This window comes from Oncorhynchus masou, unplaced genomic scaffold (assembly GCF_036934945.1).
Source record: "Oncorhynchus masou masou isolate Uvic2021 unplaced genomic scaffold, UVic_Omas_1.1 unplaced_scaffold_528, whole genome shotgun sequence".
Classification (NCBI taxonomy): domain Eukaryota; kingdom Metazoa; phylum Chordata; class Actinopteri; order Salmoniformes; family Salmonidae; genus Oncorhynchus; species Oncorhynchus masou.
This window is the reverse complement of record NW_027011687.1, coordinates 522,423-534,778: the sequence shown is the minus strand read 5'-3', so window position 1 is coordinate 534,778 and position 12,356 is coordinate 522,423.

The window sequence follows — 12,356 nt, the reverse complement described above, 5'->3', positions numbered from 1 at the left end:
ATTCCCTCTATAGGGCACTAGCTTTGACCCTATTCCCTGTATAGATGCACTACTTTAGACCCTATTCCCCCCCTATAGGACACTGTTTAGACCCTATTCCCTGTATAGGGCACTACTTCTATAGATCAACCTCCCTGTCACTAACTGTCCCCCCTATAGATGTTACCAGGTCACATGTCACTAAGATGTTACCAGCCCTGTCCCCCCCCCCTATAGATGTTACCAGGCCTGTCACTAACTGTCCCCCCCTATAGATGTTACCAGCCCTGTCACTAACTGACCCCCCCTATAGATGTTACCAGCCCTGTCACTAACTGACCCCCCTATAGATGTTACCAGCCCTGTCACTAACTGACCCCCCTATAGATGTTACCAGCCCTGTCACTAACTGTCCCCCCTATAGATGTTACCAGCCCTGTCACTAACTGACCCCCCTATAGATGTTACCAGCCCTGTCACTAACTGACCTCCCCTATAGATGTTACCAGCCCTGTCACTAACTGTCCCCCCTATAGATGTTACCAGCCCTGTCACTAACTGACCCCCCTATAGATGTTACCAGCCCTATCACTAACTGACCTCCCCTATAGATGCTACCAGCCCTGTCACTAACTGACCTCCCCTATAGATGTTACCAGCCCTGTCACTAACTGACCCCCCCCTATAGATGTTACCAGCCCTGTCACTAACTGACCTCCCCCCTATAGATGTTACCAGCCCTGTCACTAACTGACCTCCCCTATAGATGTTACCAGCCCTGTCACTAACTGACCTCCCCTATAGATGTTACCAGCCCTGTCACTAACTGTCCCCCCTATAGATGTTACCAGCCCTGTCACTAACTGTCACCTCCCCCTATAGATGTTACCAGCCCTGTCACTAACTGACCTCCCCTATAGATGTTACCAGCCCTGTCACTAACTGTCCCCCCTATAGATGTTACCAGCCCTGTCACTAACTGACCTCCCCTATAGATGCTACCAGCCCTGTCACTAACTGACCCCCCTATAGATGTTACCAGCCCTGTCACTAACTGACCTCCCCTATAGATGTTACCAGCACTGTCACTAACTGACCTCCCCCTATAGATGTTACCAGCCCTGTCACTAACTGACCCCCCTATAGATGTTACCAGCCCTGTCACTAACTGACCTCCCCTATAGATGTTACCAGCCTGTCACTAACTGACCTCCCCTATAGATGTTACCAGGCCTGTCACTAACTGACCCCCCTATAGATGTTACCAGCCCTGTCACTAACTGACCCCCCTATAGATGTTACCAGGCCCCTGTCCCCCCCTATAGATGTTACCAGCCCTGTCACTAACTGACCTCCCCCTATAGATGTTACCAGCCCTGTCACTAACTGATAGATGTTACCAGCCCTCCCCCTCCCCTATAGATGTTACCAGCCCTGTCACTAACTGACCTCCCCTATAGATGTTACCAGCCCTGTCACTAACTGACCTCCCCTATAGATGTTACCAGCCCTGTCACTAACTGACCCCCCTATAGATGTTACCAGCCCTGTCACTAACTGACCTCCCCTATAGATGTTACCAGCCCTGTCACTAACTGACCTCCCCTATAGATGTTACCAGCCCTGTCACTAACTGTCCCCCCTATAGATGTTACCAGCCCTGTCACTAACTGTCCCCCCTATAGATGTTACCAGCCCTGTCACTAACTGACCTCCCCCCTATAGATGTTACCAGCCCTGTCACTAACTGACCTCCCCCCCCTATAGATGTTACCAGCCCTGTCACTAACTGACCTCCCCTATAGATGTTACCAGCCCTGTCACTAACTGACCTCCCTATAGATGTTAGATGTTACCAGCCCTGTCACTAACCCCATAGATGTTACCAGCCCTGTCACTAACTGACCTCCCTATAGATGTTACCAGCCCTGTCACTAACTGACCTCCCCTATAGATGTTACCAGCCCTGTCACTAACTGACCTCCCCTATAGATGTTACCAGCCCTGTCACTAACTGACCCCCCTATAGATGTTACCAGCCCTGTCACTAACTGACCCCCCTATAGATGTTACCAGCCCTGTCACTAACTGTCCCCCCTATAGATGTTACCAGCCCTGTCACTAACTGACCTCCCCTATAGATGTTACCAGCCCTGTCACTAACTGACCTCCCCTATAGATGTTACCAGCCCTGTCACTAACTGTCCCCCCTATAGATGTTACCAGCCCTGTCACTAACTGACCTCCCCTATAGATGTTACCAGCCCTGTCACTAACTGTCCTCCCCCTATAGATGTTACCAGCCCTGTCACTAACTGACCTCCCCCCTATAGATGTTACCAGCCCTGTCACTAACTGACCTCCCCTATAGATGTTACCAGCCCTGTCACTAACTGTCCCCCAGCCCTATAGATGTTACCAGCCCTGTCACTAACTGACCTCCCCTATAGATGTTACCAGCCCTGTCACTAACTGACCCCCCCTATAGATGTTACCAGCCCTGTCACTAACTGACCTCCCCTATAGATGTTACCAGCCCTGTCACTAACTGACCTCCCCCTATAGATGTTACCAGCCCTGTCACTAACTGACCCCCCCCTATAGATGTTACCAGCCCTGTCACTAACTGACCTCCCCTATAGATGTTACCAGCCCTGTCACTAACTGACCTCCCCTATAGATGTTACCAGCCCTGTCACTAACTGTCCCCCCCCTATAGATGTTACCAGCCCTGTCACTAACTGTTACCTCCCCCCCCTATAGATGTTACCAGCCCTGTCACTAACTGACCCCCCTATAGATGTTACCAGCCCTGTCACTAACTGACCTCCCCTATAGATGTTACCAGCCCTGTCACTAACTGACCTCCCCTATAGATGTTACCAGCCCTGTCACTAACTGTCCCCCCTATAGATGTTACCAGCCCTGTCACTAACTGTCCCCCCCCCCCCCTATAGATGTTACCAGCCCTGTCACTAACTGACCTCCCCTATAGATGTTACCAGCCCTGTCACTAACTGACCTCCCCTATAGATGTTACCAGCCCTGTCACTAACTGACCTCCCCTATAGATGTTACCAGCCCTGTCACTAACTGACCTCCCCTATAGATGTTACCAGCCCTGTCACTAACTGTCCCCCCCCCCTATAGATGTTACCAGCCCTGTCACTAACTGACCTCCCCCCTATAGATGTTACCAGCCCTGTCACTAACTGACCCCCCTATAGATGTTACCAGCCCTGTCACTAACTGACCCCCCTATAGATGTTACCAGCCCTGTCACTAACTGACCCCCCCTATAGATGTTACCAGCCCTGTCACTAACTGACCTCCCCTATAGATGTTACCAGCCCTGTCACTAACTGACCTCCCCTATAGATGTTACCAGCCCTGTCACTAACTGACCTCCCCTATAGATGTTACCAGCCCTGTCACTAACTGACCTCCCCCCTATAGATGTTACCAGCCCTGTCACTAACTGTCCCCCTATAGATGTTACCAGCCCTGTCACTAACTGTCCCCCCTATAGATGTTACCAGCCCTGTCACTAACTGACCTCCCCCCTATAGATGTTACCAGCCCTGTCACTAACTGTCCCCCCTATAGATGTTACCAGCCCTGTCACTAACTGACCTCCCCTATAGATGTTACCAGCCCTGTCACTAACTGTCCCCCCTATAGATGTTACCAGCCCTGTCACTAACTGACCCCCCTATAGATGTTACCAGCCCTGTCACTAACTGTCCCCCCTATAGATGTTACCAGCCCTGTCACTAACTGTCCCCCCTATAGATGTTACCAGCCCTGTCACTAACTGTCCCCCCTATAGATGTTACCAGCCCTGTCACTAACTGACCTCCTATAGATGTTACCAGCCCTGTCACTAACTGACCCCCCTATAGATGTTACCAGCCCTGTCACTAACTGTCCCCCCTATAGATGTTACCAGCCCTGTCACTAACTGACCTCCCCTATAGATGTTACCAGCCCTGTCACTAACTGTCCCCCCTATAGATGTTACCAGCCCTGTCACTAACTGACCTCCCCCCTATAGATGTTACCAGCCCTGTCACTAACTGACCCCCCTATAGATGTTACCAGCCCTGTCACTAACTGTCCCCCTATAGATGTTACCAGCCCTGTCATTAACTGATGTTACCCCCCTATAGATGTTACCAGCCCTGTCACTAACTGACCTCCCCTATAGATGTTACCAGCCCTGTCACTAACTGTCACTAACCCCCCTATAGATGTTACCAGCCCTGTCACTAACTGACCTCCCCTATAGATGTTACCAGCCCTGTCACTAACTGACCTCCCCTATAGATGTTACCAGCCCTGTCACTAACTGACCTCCCCTATAGATGTTACCAGCCCTGTCACTAACTGACCTCCCCCCCCTATAGATGTTACCAGCCCTGTCACTAACTGACCCCCCTATAGATGTTACCAGCCCTGTCACTAACTGACCTCCCCTATAGATGTTACCAGCCCTGTCACTAACTGTCCCCCCTATAGATGTTACCAGCCCTGTCACTAACTGACCTCCCCTATAGATGTTACCAGCCCTGTCACTAACTGTCCCCCCCTATAGATGTTACCAGCCCTGTCACTAACTGACCTCCCCTATAGATGTTACCAGCCCTGTCACTAACTGACCAGGCCTGTCACTAACTGTCCCCCCTATAGATGTTACCAGCCCATGTCATTAACTGTCCCCCCTATAGATGTTACCAGCCCTGTCACTAACTGACCTCCCCTATAGATGTTACCAGGCATGTCACTAACTGTCCCCCCCTATAGATGTTACCAGCCCTGTCACTAACTGACCTCCCCCCTATAGATGTTACCAGCCCTGTCACTAACTGACCTCCCCTATAGATGTTACCAGCCCTGTCATTAACTGACCCCCCTATAGATGTTACCAGCCCTGTCATTAACTGTCCCCCTATAGATGTTACCAGCCCTGTCACTAACTGACCTCCCCTATAGATGTTACCAGGCATGTCACTAACTGTCCCCCCTATAGATGTTACCAGCCCTGTCACTAACTGACCTCCCCCCTATAGATGTTACCAGCCCTGTCACTAACTGACCTCCCCTATAGATGTTACCAGCCCTGTCACTAACTGACCTCCCCTATAGATGTTACCAGCCCTGTCACTAACTGACCTCCCCCCCCCCCTATAGATGTTACCAGGCATGTCACTAACTGTCCCCCCTATAGATGTTACCAGCCCTGTCACTAACTGACCCCCCCCTATAGATGTTACCAGCCCTGTCACTAACTGACCCCCCTATAGATGTTACCAGCCCTGTCACTAACTGACCTCCCCTATAGATGTTACCAGCCCTGTCACTAACTGACCTCTCCCCCTATAGATGTTACCAGCCCTGTCACTAACTGACCTCCCCCTATAGATGTTACCAGCCCTGTCACTAACTGTCCCCCCTATAGATGTTACCAGCCCTGTCACTAACTGTCCCCCCCTATAGATGTTACCAGCCCTGTCACTAACTGACCTCCCCTATAGATGTTACCAGCCCTGTCACTAACTGTCCCCCCTATAGATGTTACCAGCCCTGTCACTAACTGACCTCCCCTATAGATGTTACCAGCCCTGTCACTAACTGACCCCCCTATAGATGTTACCAGCCCTGTCACTAACTGACCCCCCTATAGATGTTACCAGCCCTGTCACTAACTGTCCCCCCTATAGATGTTACCAGCCCTGTCACTAACTGTCCCCCCTATAGATGTTACCAGCCCTGTCACTAACTGACCTCCCCTATAGATGTTACCAGCCCTGTCATTAACTGACCCCCCTATAGATGTTACCAGCCCTGTCATTAACTGTCCCCCCCTATAGATGTTACCAGCCCTGTCACTAACTGACCTCCCCTATAGATGTTACCAGGCATGTCACTAACTGTCCCCCCTATAGATGTTACCAGCCCTGTCACTAACTGACCTCCCCCCTATAGATGTTACCAGCCCTGTCACTAACTGACCTCCCCTATAGATGTTACCAGCCCTGTCATTAACTGACCCCCCTATAGATGTTACCAGCCCTGTCATTAACTGTCCCCCCTATAGATGTTACCAGCCCTGTCACTAACTGACCTCCCCTATAGATGTTACCAGGCATGTCACTAACTGTCCCCCCTATAGATGTTACCAGCCCTGTCACTAACTGACCTCCCCCCTATAGATGTTACCAGCCCTGTCACTAACTGACCTCCCCTATAGATGTTACCAGCCCTGTCACTAACTGACCTCCCCTATAGATGTTACCAGCCCTGTCACTAACTGACCTCCCCCCTATAGATGTTACCAGGCATGTCACTAACTGTCCCCCCTATAGATGTTACCAGCCCTGTCACTAACTGACCCCCCTATAGATGTTACCAGCCCTGTCACTAACTGACCCCCCTATAGATGTTACCAGCCCTGTCACTAACTGACCTCTCCCCCCTATAGATGTTACCAGCCCTGTCACTAACTGACCTCCCCCTATAGATGTTACCAGCCCTGTCACTAACTGACCTCCCCTATAGATGTTACCAGCCCTGTCACTAACTGTCCCCCCTATAGATGTTACCAGCCCTGTCACTAACTGTCCCCCTATAGATGTTACCAGCCCTGTCACTAACTGACCTCCCCTATAGATGTTACCAGCCCTGTCATTAACTGACCCCCCTATAGATGTTACCAGCCCTGTCATTAACTGTCCCCCCTATAGATGTTACCAGCCCTGTCACTAACTGACCTCCCCTATAGATGTTACCAGCCCTGTCACTAACTGACCTCCCCTATAGATGTTACCAGCCCTGTCACTAACTGACCTCCCCCCTATAGATGTTACCAGCCCTGTCACTAACTGACCTCCCCTATAGATGTTACCAGGCATGTCACTAACTGTCCCCCTATAGATGTTACCAGCCCTGTCACTAACTGACCTCCCCCCTATAGATGTTACCAGCCCTGTCACTAACTGACCTCCCCTATAGATGTTACCAGCCCTGTCACTAACTGACCTCCCCTATAGATGTTACCAGGCATGTCACTAACTGTCCCCCCTATAGATGTTACCAGCCCTGTCACTAACTGACCTCCCCCCTATAGATGTTACCAGCCCTGTCACTAACTGACCCCCCTATAGATGTTACCAGCACTGTCACTAACTGACCTCCCCTATAGATGTTACCAGCCCTGTCACTAACTGTCCCCCCTATAGATGTTACCAGCCCTGTCACTAACTGACCTCCCCTATAGATGTTACCAGCCATGTCACTAACTGACCTCCCCTATAGATGTTACCAGCCCTGTCACTAACTGTCCCCCCTATAGATGTTACCAGCCCTGTCACTAACTGTCCCCCCTATAGATGTTACCAGCCCTGTCACTAACTGTCCCCCCTATAGATGTTACCAGCCCTGTCATAACTGTCCCCCCTATAGATGTTACCAGCCCTGTCACTAACTGACCTCCCCCTATAGATGTTACCAGCCCTGTCACTAACTGTCCCCCCCTATAGATGTTACCAGCCCTGTCATTAACTGACCCCCCTATAGATGTTACCAGCCCTGTCACTAACTGTCCCCCTATAGATGTTACCAGCCCTGTCACTAACTGACCTCCCCTATAGATGTTACCAGGCATGTCACTAACTGTCCCCCCTATAGATGTTACCAGCCCTGTCACTAACTGACCTCCCCTATAGATGTTACCAGGCATGTCACTAACTGTCCCCCCTATAGATGTTACCAGCCCTGTCACTAACTGACCTCCCCTATAGATGTTACCAGGCATGTCACTAACTGTCCCCCCTATAGATGTTACCAGCCCTGTCACTAACTGACCTCCCCCCTATAGATGTTACCAGCCCTGTCACTAACTGACCTCCCCTATAGATGTTACCAGCCCTGTCACTAACTGTCCCCCCTATAGATGTTACCAGCCCTGTCACTAACTGACCTCCCCTATAGATGTTACCAGCCCTGTCACTAACTGACCCCCCTATAGATGTTACCAGCCCTGTCACTAACTGTCCCCCCTATAGATGTTACCAGCCCTGTCACTAACTGACCTCCCCTATAGATGTTACCAGGCATGTCACTAACTGTCCCCCCTATAGATGTTACCAGCCCTGTCACTAACTGACCTCCCCTATAGATGTTACCAGCCCTGTCACTAACTGACCTCCCCTATAGATGTTACCAGCCCTGTCACTAACTGACCTCCCCTATAGATGTTACCAGGCATGTCACTAACTGACCCACCCTATAGATGTTACCAGGCATGTCACTAACTGTCCGCCCTATAGATGTTACCAGCCCTGTCACTAACTGACCTCCCCCCTATAGATGTTACCAGCCCTGTCACTAACTGACCTCCCCTATAGATGTTACCAGGCCTGTCACTAACTGATCTCCCCTATAGATGTTACCAGCCCTGTCACTAACTGACCCCCCTATAGATGTTACCAGGCATGTCACTAACTGTCCCCCTATAGATGTTACCAGCCCTGTCACTAACTGTCCCCCCCTATAGATGTTACCAGCCCTGTCATTAACTGACCCCCCCTATAGATGTTACCAGCCCTGTCACTAACTGTCCCCCCCTATAGATGTTACCAGCCCTGTCACTAACTGACCTCCCCTATAGATGTTACCAGCCCTGTCACTAACTGACCTCCCCTATAGATGTTACCAGCCCTGTCACTAACTGAACTCCCCTATAGATGTTACCAGGCATGTCACTAACTGTCCCCCCTATAGATGTTACCAGCCCTGTCACTAACTGTCCCCCCTATAGATGTTACCAGCCCTGTCACTAACTGTCCCCCCTATAGATGTTACCAGCCCTGTCACTAACTGTCCCCCCTATAGATGTTACCAGCCCTGTCACTAACTGACCCCCTCCCCCTATAGATGTTACCAGCCCTGTCACTAACTGTCCCCCCTATAGATGTTACCAGCCCTGTCATTAACTGACCCCCCTATAGATGTTACCAGCCCTGTCACTAACTGTCCCCCCTATAGATGTTACCAGCCCTGTCACTAACTGACCTCCCCTATAGATGTTACCAGGCATGTCACTAACTGTCCCCCCCTATAGATGTTACCAGCCCTGTCACTAACTGACCTCCCCTATAGATGTTACCAGGCATGTCACTAACTGTCCCCCCTATAGATGTTACCAGCCCTGTCACTAACTGACCTCCCCTATAGATGTTACCAGGCATGTCACTAACTGTCCCCCCTATAGATGTTACCAGCCCTGTCACTAACTGACCTCCCCCCTATAGATGTTACCAGCCCTGTCACTAACTGACCTCCCCTATAGATGTTACCAGCCCTGTCACTAACTGTCCCCCCTATAGATGTTACCAGCCCTGTCACTAACTGACCTCCCCTATAGATGTTACCAGCCCTGTCACTAACTGACCCCCCTATAGATGTTACCAGCCCTGTCACTAACTGTCCCCCCTATAGATGTTACCAGCCCTGTCACTAACTGACCTCCCCTATAGATGTTACCAGGCATGTCACTAACTGTCCCCCCTATAGATGTTACCAGCCCTGTCACTAACTGACCTCCCCTATAGATGTTACCAGCCCTGTCACTAACTGACCTCCCCTATAGATGTTACCAGCCCTGTCACTAACTGACCTCCCCTATAGATGTTACCAGGCATGTCACTAACTGACCCACCCTATAGATGTTACCAGGCATGTCACTAACTGTCCGCCCTATAGATGTTACCAGCCCTGTCACTAACTGACCTCCCCCCTATAGATGTTACCAGCCCTGTCACTAACTGACCTCCCCTATAGATGTTACCAGGCCTGTCACTAACCGATCTCCCCTATAGATGTTACCAGCCCTGTCACTAACTGACCCCCCTATAGATGTTACCAGGCATGTCACTAACTGTCCCCCTATAGATGTTACCAGCCCTGTCACTAACTGTCCCCCCTATAGATGTTACCAGCCCTGTCACTAACTGACCTCCCCTATAGATGTTACCAGCCCTGTCACTAACTGTCCCTCCCTATAGATGTTACCAGCCCTGTCACTAACTGACCTCCCCTATAGATGTTACCAGCCCTGTCACTAACTGACCTCCCCTATAGATGTTACCAGCCCTGTCACTAACTGACCCCCCTATAGATGTTACCAGCCCTGTCACTAACTGACCCCCCTATAGATGTTACCAGCCCTGTCACTAACTGACCCCCCTATAGATGTTACCAGCCCTGTCACTAACTGACCTCCCCTATAGATGTTACCAGCCCTGTCACTAACTGACCTCCCCCTATAGATGTTACCAGCCCTGTCACTAACTGACCTCCCCTATAGATGTTACCAGCCCTGTCACTAACTGTCCCCCTATAGATGTTACCAGCCCTGTCACTAACTGTCCCCCCTATAGATGTTACCAGCCCTGTCACTAACTGACCTCCCCTATAGATGTTACCAGCCCTGTCATTAACTGACCCCCCTACAGATGTTACCAGCCCTGTCATTAACTGTCCCCCCTATAGATGTTACCAGCCCTGTCACTAACTGACCTCCCCTATAGATGTTACCAGGCATGTCACTAACTGTCCCCCCTATAGATGTTACCAGCCCTGTCACTAACTGACCTCCCCCTATAGATGTTACCAGCCCTGTCACTAACTGACCTCCCCTATAGATGTTACCAGCCCTGTCATTAACTGACCCCCCTATAGATGTTACCAGCCCTGTCATTAACTGTCCCCCCTATAGATGTTACCAGCCCTGTCACTAACTGACCTCCCCTATAGATGTTACCAGGCATGTCACTAACTGTCCCCCCTATAGATGTTACCAGCCCTGTCACTAACTGACCTCCCCCCTATAGATGTTACCAGCCCTGTCACTAACTGACCTCCCCTATAGATGTTACCAGCCCTGTCACTAACTGACCTCCCCTATAGATGTTACCAGCCCTGTCACTAACTGACCTCCCCCCTATAGATGTTACCAGGCATGTCACTAACTGTCCCCCCTATAGATGTTACCAGCCCTGTCACTAACTGACCCCCCTATAGATGTTACCAGCCCTGTCACTAACTGACCCCCCTATAGATGTTACCAGCCCTGTCACTAACTGACCTCCCCTATAGATGTTACCAGCCCTGTCACTAACTGACCTCTCCCCTATAGATGTTACCAGCCCTGTCACTAACTGACCTCCCCTATAGATGTTACCAGCCCTGTCACTAACTGTCCCCCCTATAGATGTTACCAGCCCTGTCACTAACTGTCCCCCCTATAGATGTTACCAGCCCTGTCACTAACTGACCTCCCCTATAGATGTTACCAGCCCTGTCATTAACTGACCCCCCTATAGATGTTACCAGCCCTGTCATTAACTGTCCCCCCTATAGATGTTACCAGCCCTGTCACTAACTGACCTCCCCTATAGATGTTACCAGCCCTGTCACTAACTGACCTCCCCTATAGATGTTACCAGCCCTGTCACTAACTGACCTCCCCCCTATAGATGTTACCAGCCCTGTCACTAACTGACCTCCCCTATAGATGTTACCAGGCATGTCACTAACTGTCCCCCCTATAGATGTTACCAGCCCTGTCACTAACTGACCTCCCCCTATAGATGTTACCAGCCCTGTCACTAACTGACCTCCCCTATAGATGTTACCAGCCCTGTCACTAACTGACCTCCCCTATAGATGTTACCAGGCATGTCACTAACTGTCCCCCTATAGATGTTACCAGCCCTGTCACTAACTGACCTCCCCCCTATAGATGTTACCAGCCCTGTCACTAACTGACCCCCCTATAGATGTTACCAGCACTGTCACTAACTGACCTCCCCTATAGATGTTACCAGCCCTGTCACTAACTGACCTCCCCCTATAGATGTTACCAGCCATGTCACTAACTGTCCCCCCTATAGATGTTACCAGCCCTGTCACTAACTGTCCCCCCTATAGATGTTACCAGCCCTGTCACTAACTGTCCCCCTATAGATGTTACCAGCCCTGTCACTAACTGACCTCCCTATAGATGTTACCAGCCCTGTCACTAACTGTCCCCCCTATAGATGTTACCAGCCCTGTCACTAACTGACCTCCCCTATAGATGTTACCAGCCCTGTCACTAACTGACCCCCCCCCTATAGATGTTACCAGCCCTGTCACTAACTGACCCCCCTATAGATGTTACCAGCCCTGTCACTAACTGTCCCCCTATAGATGTTACCAGCCCTGTCACTAACTGTCCCCCCTATAGATGTTACCAGCCCTGTCACTAACTGACCTCCCCTATAGATGTTACCAGCCCTGTCATTAACTGACCCCCCTATAGATGTTACCAGCCC